At 36.9% G+C, this 14,007-nt stretch overlaps 7 non-coding genes across 7 annotated transcripts; all 7 read left to right on the top strand.

Annotated features, from left to right (window-relative positions):
- Nucleotides 1-1,632: 1,632 nt before the first annotated feature.
- On the top strand, nt 1,633-1,725 carry TRNAT-UGU (transfer RNA threonine (anticodon UGU)). Its single transcript is given in 2 exon segments — nt 1,633-1,670; nt 1,690-1,725. It is a non-coding gene; the product is annotated as a tRNA-Thr (tRNA).
- Nucleotides 1,726-3,432: 1,707 nt separating this feature from the next.
- On the top strand, nt 3,433-3,525 carry TRNAI-UAU (transfer RNA isoleucine (anticodon UAU)). The gene is given in 2 exon segments: nt 3,433-3,470; nt 3,490-3,525. It is a non-coding gene; the product is annotated as a tRNA-Ile (tRNA).
- A 973-nt stretch (nt 3,526-4,498) lies between these two features.
- On the top strand, nt 4,499-4,591 carry TRNAI-UAU (transfer RNA isoleucine (anticodon UAU)). The gene is given in 2 exon segments: nt 4,499-4,536; nt 4,556-4,591. It is a non-coding gene; the product is annotated as a tRNA-Ile (tRNA).
- Nucleotides 4,592-9,147: 4,556 nt separating this feature from the next.
- Nucleotides 9,148-9,240, top strand: TRNAI-UAU (transfer RNA isoleucine (anticodon UAU)). The gene is given in 2 exon segments: nt 9,148-9,185; nt 9,205-9,240. It is a non-coding gene; the product is annotated as a tRNA-Ile (tRNA).
- Nucleotides 9,241-10,212: 972 nt separating this feature from the next.
- Nucleotides 10,213-10,305, top strand: TRNAI-UAU (transfer RNA isoleucine (anticodon UAU)). The gene is given in 2 exon segments: nt 10,213-10,250; nt 10,270-10,305. It is a non-coding gene; the product is annotated as a tRNA-Ile (tRNA).
- A 971-nt stretch (nt 10,306-11,276) lies between these two features.
- TRNAI-UAU (transfer RNA isoleucine (anticodon UAU)) lies at nt 11,277-11,369 on the top strand. The gene is given in 2 exon segments: nt 11,277-11,314; nt 11,334-11,369. It is a non-coding gene; the product is annotated as a tRNA-Ile (tRNA).
- A 1,848-nt stretch (nt 11,370-13,217) lies between these two features.
- Nucleotides 13,218-13,310, top strand: TRNAT-UGU (transfer RNA threonine (anticodon UGU)). Its single transcript is given in 2 exon segments — nt 13,218-13,255; nt 13,275-13,310. It is a non-coding gene; the product is annotated as a tRNA-Thr (tRNA).
- The last annotated feature ends 697 nt before the right edge of the window (nt 13,311-14,007 follow it).

Below are 14,007 nucleotides of genomic sequence, written 5' to 3' on the forward strand. Positions count from 1 at the left end.
TCAAATTGATTTTCTGCAATATAGCATGATAATCCATACTGACAGCTCTGTATAGTACCAGCACATTTCTTGCTGGACTTGGTAATGCAAAGAACACAGTAAACAGCTTCACTTTTTCTCAAAAATAAACAATTGACTATTAAAAACCTATCAGTCTTAAATAAGAAGATCAGTAAGCACCACTGGCATAATGGATAAGTCACTGTCCTCCTAAGCCAGTGGTTGTGGGTCCAAGTCCCATCTGGGGTGGAAGTCATTACAGCAAGTGTCTCATCAGTAGAGTTGATATTTTATCCTTGCTTCAACTGTACAACAGTCTTGCAGTGTTTAGCTTGCAAAAAATGACCACAGAAGCAAAAAATGACATTTATTATGATAACATTGTTGTTTTTTTTTTTAAACCTTTTCTATCACTGTGGATAGCTTATTCAAGTGCCATCTGGCAAGCACATTCATTTGTTTATCATCATTCATCACCAAAAATGATTTTCTTTTTCAATTCTTATGACTGTACTGATTGTATTGAATAAAATCCACATCTAGCATAACCACATCTAAGTGCTCCAGTGGCGCAATTGGTCAGCACGCGGTACTTATAAGACAGTATCTGTTGAGCAATGCTGAGGTTGTGAGTTCAAGCCTCACCTGGAGCAGCTTTGTTTACTGTTTTTTTTCTTTTTTTATGTCAATAGTCATTGATTATAATCTGCTACCCTAATATTTAATATGATATTACAAAGGATGGAAGAAAGAAAGAAAAAACAAACACGAACATGAGTTTGTATTTAAGTTGTCAGCCCACATCTGCTTTGGTTCAAATGCACTGCATATCTTCCTTAAGTCAGCCAACAAAACAGCAATGGAAAAGATTAACATACTGTTGGTAAAGCAGTTGCATCAAATTGATTTTCTGCAATATAGCATGATAATCCATACTGACAGCTCTGTATAGTACCAGCACATTTCTTGCTGGATTTGGTAATGCAAAGAACACAGTAAACAGCTTCACTTTTTCTCAAAAATAAATAATTGACTATTAAAAACCTATCAGTCTTAAATAAGGACATCAGTAAGCACCACTGGCATAATGGATAAGGCACTGTTCTCCTAAGCCAGGCATGTCCAAACTGCGGCCCCTTAGCTGTTGTAAAACTACATATCCCAGCATGCCCAAACACAGTTTTGCTGCTAGAGAATGCTAAAGCTGTGTCAGGGCATGTTGGGATGTGTAGTTTCTCCACAGCTGGAGGGCCACAGTTTGGACATGCCTGTCCTAAGCCATTGGTTGTGGGATTTAAGTCCCGTCTGAGTTGGAAGTCATTACAGCAAGTGTCTGATCACTAGAGTTGATATTTTATCCTTGCTTCAACTGTACAACAGTCTTGCAGTGTTTAGCTTGCAAAAAATGACCACAGAAGCTAAAATATGACATTTATTATGATAACATTGTTGTTGTTTTTTTTAAACCTTTTCTATCACCGTGGACAGCTTATTCAAGTGCCATCTGGCATGCACGTTCGTTTGTTGCTCATCATTCATCACCAAAAATGATTTTCTTTTTCAATTCTTATGACTGTACTAATTGTATTGAATAAAATCCACATCTAGCATAACCAACTGATGCTGCTAAGTGCTCCAGTGGCGCAATTGGTCAGCGCGCGGTACTTGTAAAACAGTATCTGTTGAGCAATACAGAGGTTGTGAGTTCAAGCCTCACCTGGAGCAGCTTTGTTTACTGTTTTTTTTTCTTATGTCAATAGTCATTGATTATAAACTGCTACCTTAATATTTAATATGATATTACAAAGGATGGAAGAAAGAAAGAAAAAACACAAACATGATTGTGCATTTAAGTTGTCAGCACACATCTGCTTTGGTTCAAATGCACTGCATATCTTCCTTCAGTCAGCCAACAAAACAGCAATGGAAAAGATTAACATACTGTTGGTAAAGCAGTTGCATCAAATTGATTTTCTGCAATATAGCATGATAATCCATACTGACAGCTCTGGATAGTACCAGCACATTTCTTACTGGACTTGGTAATGCAAAGAACACAGTAAACAGCTTCAATTTCCCCCCAAAAATAAATAATTGACTATTAAAAACATAACAGTCTTAAATAAGAACATCAGTAAGCACCACTTGCATAATGGATAAGTCACTGTCCTCCTCAGCCAGGGGTTGTTGGTCCAAGTCCCATCTGGGGTGGAAGTCATTACAGCAAGTGTCTCATCACTAGAGTTGATATTTTATCCTTGCTTCAACTGTAAAACAGTCTTGCAGTGTTTAGCTTGTAAAAAAATGACCACAGAAGCTTAAATATAACATTTATTATGATAACATTGTTGTTTTTTTTATAAACCTTTTCTATCACCGTGGACAGCTTATTCAAGTGCCATCTGGCATGCATGTTCCTTTGTTGCTCATCATTCATCACCAAAAACGATTTTCTTTTTCAATTCTTATGACTGTACTGATTGTATTAAATAAAATCCACATCTAGCATAACCAATTAATGCTGCAAAGTGCTCCAGTGGTGCAATTGGTTTGCGCTAGGTACTTGTAAAACAGTATCTGTTGAGCAATACCAAGGTTGTGAGTTCAAGCCTCGCCTTGAGAAGCTTTGTTTACTATTTTTTTCTTTTTCTTACGTCAATAGTCATTGATTATAAACTGCTACCTTAATATTTAATATGATATTACAAAGGATGGAAGAAAGAAAGAAAAAACACAAACATGAGTTTGTATTTCAGTTGTCAGCACACACCTGCTTTGGTTCAAATGCACTGCATATCTTCCTTCAGTCAGCCAACAAAACATCAATGGAAAACATTAACATACTGTTGGTAAAGCAGTTGCATCAAATTGATTTTCTGCAATATAGCATTATAATCCATACTGACAGCTCTGGATAGTACCAGCACATTTCTTGCTGGACTTGGTAATGCAAAGAACACAGTAAACAGCTTCACTTTTTCTCAAAAATAAATAATTGACTATTAAAAACCTAACAGTCTTAAATAAGTACATCAGTAAGCACCACTGGCATAATGGATAAGTCACTGTCCTCCTAAGCCAGTGGTTGTGGGTCCAAGTCTCATCTGGGGTGGAAGTAATTACAGCAAGTGTCTCATCACTAGAGTTGATATTTTATCCTTGCTTCAACTGTAAAATAGTCTTGCAGTGTTTAGCTTGTAAAAAATGACCACAGAAGCTAAAATATGACATTTATTATGATATCATTGTTGTAGTTTTTTTTTAAACCTTTTCTATCACCGTGGACAGCTTATTCAAGTGCCATCTGGCATGCACGTTCGTTTGTTGCTCATCATTCATCACCAAAAATGATTTTCTTTTTCAATTCTTATGACTGTACTGATTGTATTGAATAAAGTCCACATCTTGCATAACCAACTGATGATGCTAAGTGCTCCAGTGGCGCAATTGGTCAGCGCACGGTACTTATAAGACAGTATCTGTTGAGCAATGCCGAGGTTGTGAGTTTAAGCCTCACCTGGAGCAACTTTGCTTACTGTTTTTTTTCTTTTTCTTATGTCAATAGTCATTGATTATAATCTGCTACCTTAATATTTAATTAAGAAAGAAGAATGGAAGAAAGAAAGAAAAAACACAAACATGATTGTGCATTTAAGTTGTCAGCACACATCTGCTTTGGTTCAAATGCACTGCATATCTTCCTTCAGTCAGCCAACAAAACAGCAATGGAAAAGATTAACATTCTGTTGGTAAAGCAGTTGCATCAAATTGATTTTCTGCAATATAGCATGATAATCCATACTCACAGCTCTGGATAGTACCAGAACATTTCTTGCTGGACTTGGTAATGCAAAGAACACAGTAAACAGCTTCACTTTTTCTCAAAAATAAATAATTGACTATTAAAAACCTATCAGTCTTAAATAAGGATATCAGTAAGCACCACTGGCATAATGGATAAGGCACTGTTCTCCTAAGCCAGGCATGTCCAAACTGCGGCCCCTTAGCTGTTGTAAAACTACATATCCCAGCATGCCCAAACACAGTTTTGCTGCAAGAGAATGCTAAAGCTGTGTCAGGGCATGTTGGGATGTGTAGTTTCTCCACAGCTGGAGGGCCACAGTTTGGACATGCCTGTCCTAAGCCATTGGTTGTGGGATTTAAGTCCCGTCTGAGTTGGAAGTCATTACAGCAAGTGTCTGATCACTAGAGTTGATATTTTATCCTTGCTTCAACTGTACAACAGTCTTGCAGTGTTTAGCTTGCAAAAAATGACCACAGAAGCTAAAATATGACATTTATTATGATAACATTGTTGTTGTTTTTTTTAAACCTTTTCTATCACCGTGGACAGCTTATTCAAGTGCCATCTGGCATGCACGTTCGTTTGTTGCTCATCATTCATCACCAAAAATGATTTTCTTTTTCAATTCTTATGACTGTACTGATTGTATTGAATAAAATCCACATCTAGCATAACCAACGAATGTTGCTAAGTGCTCCAGTGGCGCAATTGGTCAGCGCGCAGTATTTATAAGACAGTATCTGTTCAGCAATGCTGAGGTTGTGAGTTCAAGCCTCACCTGGAGCAGCTTTGTTTACTGTTTTTTTTTCTTATGTCAATAGTCATTGATTATAAACTGCTACCTTAATATTTAATATGATATTACAAAGGATGGAAGAAAGAAAGAAAAAACACGAAGTTGTCAGCACACATCTGCTTTGGTTCAAATGCACTGCATATCTTCCTTAAGTCAGCCAACAAAACAGCAATGGAAAAGATTAACATACTGTTGGTAAAGCAGTTGCATCAAATTGATTTTCTGCAATATAGCATGATAATCCATACTGACAGCTCTGTATAGTACCAGCACATTTCTTGCTGGACTTGGTAATGCAAAGAACACAGTAAACAGCTTCACTTTTTCTCAAAAATAAACAATTGACTATTAAAAACCTATCAGTCTTAAATAAGAAGATCAGTAAGCACCACTGGCATAATGGATAAGTCACTGTCCTCCTAAGCCAGTGGTTGTGGGTCCAAGTCCCATCTGGGGTGGAAGTCATTACAGCAAGTGTCTCATCAGTAGAGTTGATATTTTATCCTTGCTTCAACTGTACAACAGTCTTGCAGTGTTTAGCTTGCAAAAAATGACCACAGAAGCAAAAAATGACATTTATTATGATAACATTGTTGGTTTTTTTTTTAAACCTTTTCTATCACTGTGGATAGCTTATTCAAGTGCCATCTGGCAAGCACATTCATTTGTTTATCATCATTCATCACCAAAAATGATTTTCTTTTTCAATTCTTATGACTGTACTGATTGTATTGAATAAAATCCACATCTAGCATAACCACATCTAAGTGCTCCAGTGGCGCAATTGGTCAGCACGCGGTACTTATAAGACAGTATCTGTTGAGCAATGCTGAGGTTGTGAGTTCAAGCCTCACCTGGAGCAGCTTTGTTTACTGTTTTTTTTCTTTTTTTATGTCAATAGTCATTGATTATAATCTGCTACCCTAATATTTAATATGATATTACAAAGGATGGAAGAAAGAAAGAAAAAACAAACACGAACATGAGTTTGTATTTAAGTTGTCAGCCCACATCTGCTTTGGTTCAAATGCACTGCATATCTTTCTTAAGTCAGCCAACAAAACAGCAATGGAAAAGATTAACATACTGTTGGTAAAGCAGTTGCATCAAATTGATTTTCTGCAATATAGCATGATAATCCATACTGACAGCTCTGTATAGTACCAGCACATTTCTTGCTGGATTTGGTAATGCAAAGAACACAGTAAACAGCTTCACTTTTTCTCAAAAATAAATAATTGACTATTAAAAACCTATCAGTCTTAAATAAGGACATCAGTAAGCACCACTGGCATAATGGATAAGGCACTGTTCTCCTAAGCCAGGCATGTCCAAACTGCGGCCCCTTAGCTGTTGTAAAACTACATATCCCAGCATGCCCAAACACAGTTTTGCTGCTAGAGAATGCTAAAGCTGTGTCAGGGCATGTTGGGATGTGTAGTTTCTCCACAGCTGGAGGGCCACAGTTTGGACATGCCTGTCCTAAGCCATTGGTTGTGGGATTTAAGTCCCGTCTGAGTTGGAAGTCATTACAGCAAGTGTCTGATCACTAGAGTTGATATTTTATCCTTGCTTCAACTGTACAACAGTCTTGCAGTGTTTAGCTTGCAAAAAATGACCACAGAAGCTAAAATATGACATTTATTATGATAACATTGTTGTTGTTTTTTTTAAACCTTTTCTATCACCGTGGACAGCTTATTCAAGTGCCATCTGGCATGCACGTTCGTTTGTTGCTCATCATTCATCACCAAAAATGATTTTCTTTTTCAATTCTTATGACTGTACTGATTGTATTGAATAAAATCCACATCTAGCATAACCAACTGATGTTGTTAAGTGCTCCAGTGGCGCAATTGGTCAGCGCGCAGTACTTATAAGACAGTATCTGTTGAGCAATGCCAAGGTTGTGAGTTCAAGCCTCACCTGGAGCAGCTTTGTTGACTGTATTTTTCTTTTTCTTATGTCAATAGTCATTGATTATAAACTGCTACCTTAATATTTAATATGATATTACAAAGGATGGAAGAAAGAAAGAAAAAACACAAACATGAGTTTGTATTTAAGTTGTCAGCACACATCTGCTTTGGTTCAAATGCACTGCATATCTTCCTTCAGTCAGCCAACAAAACAGCAATGGAAAAGATTAACATACTGTTGGTAAAGCAGTTGCATCAAATTGATTTTCTGCAGTATAGCATGATAATCCATACTGACAGCTCTGTATAGTACCAGCACATTTCTTGCATGACTTGGTAATGCAAAGAACACATTAAACAGCTTCACTTTTTCTCAAAAATAAATAATTGACTATTAAAAACCTATCAGTCTTAAATAAGGACATCAGTAAGCACCATTGGCATAATGGATAAGGCACTGTTCTCCTAAGCCAGTGGTTGTGGGTTTAAGTCCCGTCTGAGTTGGAAGTCATTACAGCAAGTGTCTCATCACTGGAGTTGATATTTTATCCTTGCTTCAACTGTAAAACAGTCTTGCAGTGTTTAGCTTGCAAAAAATGACCACAGAAGCTAAAATATGACATTTATTATGATAACACTGTTGTTGTTTTTTTTTAAACCTTTTCAATCACCGTGGACAGCTTATTCAAGTGCCATCTGGCATGCACGTTCGTTTGTTGCTCATCATTCATCACCAAAAATGATTTTCTTTTTCAATTCTTATGACTGTACTAATTGTATTGAATAAAATCCACATCTAGCATAACCAACTAATGCTGCTAAGTGTTCCAGCGGCGCAATCGGTCAGCGCGCGGAACTTATAAGACAGTAACTGTTGAGCAATGCTGAGGTTGTGAGTTCAAGCCTCACCTGGAGCAGCTTTCCTTACTGTTTTTTTCTTTTTCTTATGTCAATAGTCATTGATTATAAACTGCTATCTTAATATTTAATATGATATTACAAAGGATGGAAGAAAGAAAGAAAAAACACAAACATGATTGTGCATTTAAGTTGTCAGCACACATCTGCTTTGGTTCAAATGCACTGCATATCTTCCTTCAGTCAGCCAACAAAACAGCAATGGAAAAGATTAACATACTGTTGGTAAAGCAGTTGCATCAAATTGATTTTCTGCAATATAGCATGATAATCCATACTGACAGCTCTGGATAGTACCAGCACATTTCTTACTGGACTTGGTAATGCAAAGAACACAGTAAACAGCTTCAATTTTTCCCCAAAAATAAATAATTGACTATTAAAAACATAACAGTCTTAAATAAGAACATCAGTAAGCACCACTGGCATAATGGATAAGTCACTGTCCTCCTCAGCCAGGGGTTGTTGGTCCAAGTCCCATCTGGGGTGGAAGTCATTACAGCAAGTGTCTCATCACTAGAGTTGATATTTTATCCTTGCTTCAACTGTAAAACAGTCTTGCAGTGTTTAGCTTGTAAAAAATGACCACAGAAGCTTAAATATAACATTTATTATGATAACATTGTTGTTTTTTTTATAAACCTTTTCTATCACCGTGGACAGCTTATTCAAGTGCCATCTGGCATGCATGTTCCTTTGTTGCTCATCATTCATCACCAAAAACGATTTTCTTTTTCAATTCTTATGACTGTACTGATTGTATTAAATAAAATCCACATCTAGCATAACCAATTAATGCTGCAAAGTGCTCCAGTGGTGCAATTGGTTTGCGCTAGGTACTTGTAAAACAGTATCTGTTGAGCAATACCGAGGTTGTGAGTTCAAGCCTCGCCTTGAGAAGCTTTGTTAACTATTTTTTTCTTTTTCTTACGTCAATAGTCATTGATTATAAACTGCTACCTTAATATTTAATATGATATTACAAAGGATGGAAGAAAGAAAGAAAAAACACAAACATGAGTTTGTATTTCAGTTGTCAGCACACACCTGCTTTGGTTCAAATGCACTGCATATCTTCCTTCAGTCAGCCAACAAAACATCAATGGAAAACATTAACATACTGTTGGTAAAGCAGTTGCATCAAATTGATTTTCTGCAATATAGCATTATAATCCATACTGACAGCTCTGGATAGTACCAGCACATTTCTTGCTGGACTTGGTAATGCAAAGAACACAGTAAACAGCTTCACTTTTTCTCAAAAATAAATAATTGACTATTAAAAACCTAACAGTCTTAAATAAGTACATCAGTAAGCACCACTGGCATAATGGATAAGTCACTGTCCTCCTAAGCCAGTGGTTGTGGGTCCAAGTCTCATCTGGGGTGGAAGTAATTACAGCAAGTGTCTCATCACTAGAGTTGATATTTTATCCTTGCTTCAACTGTAAAATAGTCTTGCAGTGTTTAGCTTGTAAAAAATGACCACAGAAGCTAAAATATGACATTTATTATGATATCATTGTTGTAGTTTTTTTTTAAACCTTTTCTATCACCGTGGACAGCTTATTCAAGTGCCATCTGGCATGCACGTTCGTTTGTTGCTCATCATTCATCACCAAAAATGATTTTCTTTTTCAATTCTTATGACTGTACTGATTGTATTGAATAAAGTCCACATCTTGCATAACCAACTGATGCTGCTAAGTGCTCCAGTGGCGCAATTGGTCAGCGCACGGTACTTATAAGACAGTATCTGTTGAGCAATGCCGAGGTTGTGAGTTCAAGCCTCACCTGGAGCAACTTTGCTTACTTTTTTTTTCTTTTTCTTATGTCAATAGTCATTGATTATAATCTGCTACCTTAATATTTAATTAAGAAAGAAGAATGGAAGAAAGAAAGAAAAAACACAAACATGATTGTGCATTTAAGTTGTCAGCACACATCTGCTTTGGTTCAAATGCACTGCATATCTTCCTTCAGTCAGCCAACAAAACAGCAATGGAAAAGATTAACATTCTGTTGGTAAAGCAGTTGCATCAAATTGATTTTCTGCAATATAGCATGATAATCCATACTCACAGCTCTGGATAGTACCAGCACATTTCTTGCTGGACTTGGTAATGCAAAGAACACAGTAAACAGCTTCACTTTTTCTCAAAAATAAATAATTGACTATTAAAAACCTATCAGTCTTAAATAAGGATATCAGTAAGCACCACTGGCATAATGGATAAGGCACTGTTCTCCTAAGCCAGGCATGTCCAAACTGCGGCCCCTTAGCTGTTGTAAAACTACATATCCCAGCATGCCCAAACACAGTTTTGCTGCAAGAGAATGCTAAAGCTGTGTCAGGGCATGTTGGGATGTGTAGTTTCTCCACAGCTGGAGGGCCACAGTTTGGACATGCCTGTCCTAAGCCATTGGTTGTGGGATTTAAGTCCCGTCTGAGTTGGAAGTCATTACAGCAAGTGTCTCATCACTAGAGTTGATATTTTATCCTTGCTTCAACTGTACAACAGTCTTGCAGTGTTTAGCTTGCAAAAAATGACCACAGAAGCTAAAATATGACATTTATTATGATAACATTGTTGTTGTTTTTTTTAAACCTTTTCTATCACCGTGGACAGCTTATTCAAGTGCCATCTGGCATGCACGTTCGTTTGTTGCTCATCATTCATCACCAAAAATGATTTTCTTTTTCAATTCTTATGACTGTACTGATTGTATTGAATAAAATCCACATCTAGCATAACCAACGGATGTTGCTAAGTGCTCCAGTGGCGCAATTGGTCAGCGCGCAGTATTTATAATACAGTATCTGTTGAGCAATACTGAGGTTGTGAGTTCAAGCCTCACCTGGAGCAGCTTTGTTTACTGTTTTTTTTTCTTATGTCAATAGTCATTGATTATAAACTGCTACCTTAATATTTAATATGATATTACAAAGGATGGAAGAAAGAAAGAAAAAACACGAACATGAGTTTGTATTTAAGTTGTCAGCACACATCTGCTTTGGTTCAAATGCACTGCATATCTTCCTTAAGTCAGCCAACAAAACAGCAATGGAAAAGATTAACATTCTGTTGGTAAAGCAGTTGCATCAAATTGATTTTCTGCAATATAGCATGATAATCCATACTCACAGCTCTGGATAGTACCAGCACATTTCTTGCTGGACTTGGTAATGCAAAGAACACAGTAAACAGCTTCACTTTTTCTCAAAAATAAATAATTGACTATTAAAAACCTATCAGTCTTAAATAAGGATATCAGTAAGCACCACTGGCATAATGGATAAGGCACTGTTCTCCTAAGCCAGGCATGTCCAAACTGCGGCCCCTTAGCTGTTGTAAAACTACATATCCCAGCATGCCCAAACACAGTTTTGCTGCAAGAGAATGCTAAAGCTGTGTCAGGGCATGTTGGGATGTGTAGTTTCTCCACAGCTGGAGGGCCACAGTTTGGACATGCCTGTCCTAAGCCATTGGTTGTGGGATTTAAGTCCCGTCTGAGTTGGAAGTCATTACAGCAAGTGTCTCATCACTAGAGTTGATATTTTATCCTTGCTTCAACTGTACAACAGTCTTGCAGTGTTTAGCTTGCAAAAAATGACCACAGAAGCTAAAATATGACATTTATTATGATAACATTGTTGTTGTTTTTTTTAAACCTTTTCTATCACCGTGGACAGCTTATTCAAGTGCCATCTGGCATGCACGTTCGTTTGTTGCTCATCATTCATCACCAAAAATGATTTTCTTTTTCAATTCTTATGACTGTACTGATTGTATTGAATAAAATCCACATCTAGCATAACCAACGGATGTTGCTAAGTGCTCCAGTGGCGCAATTGGTCAGCGCGCAGTATTTATAAGACAGTATCTGTTGAGCAATACTGAGGTTGTGAGTTCAAGCCTCACCTGGAGCAGCTTTGTTTACTGTTTTTTTTTCTTATGTCAATAGTCATTGATTATAAACTGCTACCTTAATATTTAATATGATATTACAAAGGATGGAAGAAAGAAAGAAAAAACACGAACATGAGTTTGTATTTAAGTTGTCAGCACACATCTGCTTTGGTTCAAATGCACTGCATATCTTCCTTAAGTCAGCCAACAAAACAGCAATGGAAAAGATTAACATACTGTTGGTAAAGCAGTTGCATCAAATTGATTTTCTGCAATATAGCATGATAATCCATACTGACAGCTCTGTATAGTACCAGCACATTTCTTGCTGGACTTGGTAATGCAAAGAACACAGTAAACAGCTTCACTTTTTCTCAAAAATAAACAATTGACTATTAAAAACCTATCAGTCTTAAATAAGAAGATCAGTAAGCACCACTGGCATAATGGATAAGTCACTGTCCTCCTAAGCCAGTGGTTGTGGGTCCAAGTCCCATCTGAGGTGGAAGTCATTACAGCAAGTGTCTCATCAGTAGAGTTGATATTTTATCCTTGCTTCAACTGTACAACAGTCTTGCAGTGTTTAGCTTGCAAAAAATGACCACAGAAGCAAAAAATGACATTTATTATGATAACATTGTTGTTGTTTTTTTTAAACCTTTTCTATCACTGTGGATAGCTTATTCAAGTGCCATCTGGCATGCACATTCATTTGTTTATCATCATTCATCACCAAAAATGATTTTCTTTTTCAATTCTTATGACTGTACTGATTGTATTGAATAAAATCCACATCTAGCATAACCACATCTAAGTGCTCCAGTGGCGCAATTGGTCAGCACGCGGTACTTATAAGACAGTATCTGTTGAGCAAGCCTCACCTGGAGCAGCTTTGTTTACTGTTTTTTTTCTTTTTTTATGTCAATAGTCATTGATTATAATCTGCTACCCTAATATTTAATATGATATTACAAAGGATGGAAGAAAGAAAGAAAAAACAAACACGAACATGAGTTTGTATTTAAGTTGTCAGCCCACATCTGCTTTGGTTCAAATGCACTGCATATCTTCCTTAAGTCAGCCAACAAAACAGCAATGGAAAAGATTAACATACTGTTGGTAAAGCAGTTGCATCAAATTGATTTTCTGCAATATAGCATGATAATCCATACTGACAGCTCTGTATAGTACCAGCACATTTCTTGCTGGATTTGGTAATGCAAAGAACACAGTAAACAGCTTCACTTTTTCTCAAAAATAAATAATTGACTATTAAAAACCTATCAGTCTTAAATAAGGACATCAGTAAGCACCACTGGCATAATGGATAAGGCACTGTTCTCCTAAGCCAGGCATGTCCAAACTGCGGCCCCTTAGCTGTTGTAAAACTACATATCCCAGCATGCCCAAACACAGTTTTGCTGCCAGAGAATGCTAAAGCTGTGTCAGGGCATGTTGGGATGTGTAGTTTCTCGACAGCTGGAGGGCCACAGTTTGGACATGCCTGTCCTAAGCCATTGGTTGTGGGATTTAAGTCCCGTCTGAGTTGGAAGTCATTACAGCAAGTGTCTGATCACTAGAGTTGATATTTTATCCTTGCTTCAACTGTACAACAGTCTTGCAGTGTTTAGCTTGCAAAAAATGACCACAGAAGCTAAAATATGACATTTATTATGATAACATTGTTGTTGTTTTTTTTAAACCTTTTCTATCACCGTGGACAGCTTATTCAAGTGCCATCTGGCATGCACGTTCGTTTGTTACTCATCATTCATCACCAAAAATGATTTTCTTTTTCAATTCTTATGACTGTACTGATTGTATTGAATAAAATCCACATCTAGCATAACCAACTGATGTTGTTAAGTGCTCCAGTGGCGCAATTGGTCAGCGCGCGGTACTTGTAAAACAGTATCTGTTGAGCAATACCGAGGTTGTGAGTTCAAGCCTCACCTGGAGCAGCTTTGTTTACTGTTTTTTTTTCTTATGTCAATAGTCATTGATTATAAACTGCTACCTTAATATTTAATATGATATTACAAAGGATGGAAGAAAGAAAGAAAAAACACGAACATGAGTTTGTATTTAAGTTGTCAGCACACATCTGCTTTGGTTCAAATGCACTGCATATCTTCCTTAAGTCAGCCAACAAAACAGCAATGGAAAAGATTAACATACTGTTGGTAAAGCAGTTGCATCAAATTGATTTTCTGCAATATAGCATGATAATCCATACTGACAGCTCTGTATAGTACCAGCACATTTCTTGCTGGACTTGGTAATGCAAAGAACACAGTAAACAGCTTCACTTTTTCTCAAAAATAAATAATTGACTATTAAAAACCTATCAGTCTTAAATAAGAAGATCAGTAAGCACCACTGGCATAATGGATAAGTCACTGTCCTCCTAAGCCAGTGGTTGTGGGTCCAAGTCCCATCTGGGGTGGAAGTCATTACAGCAAGTGTCTCATCAGTAGAGTTGATATTTTATCCTTGCTTCAACTGTACAACAGTCTTGCAGTGTTTAGCTTGCAAAAAATGACCACAGAAGCAAAAAATGACATTTATTATGATAACATTGTTGTTGTTTTTTTTAAACCTTTTCTATCACTGTGGATAGCTTATTCAAGTGCCATCTGGCATGCACATTCATTTGTT

The sequence above is a fragment of the Pseudophryne corroboree genome, unplaced genomic scaffold, assembly GCF_028390025.1.
Source record: "Pseudophryne corroboree isolate aPseCor3 unplaced genomic scaffold, aPseCor3.hap2 scaffold_1938, whole genome shotgun sequence".
Lineage (NCBI taxonomy): Eukaryota > Metazoa > Chordata > Amphibia > Anura > Myobatrachidae > Pseudophryne > Pseudophryne corroboree.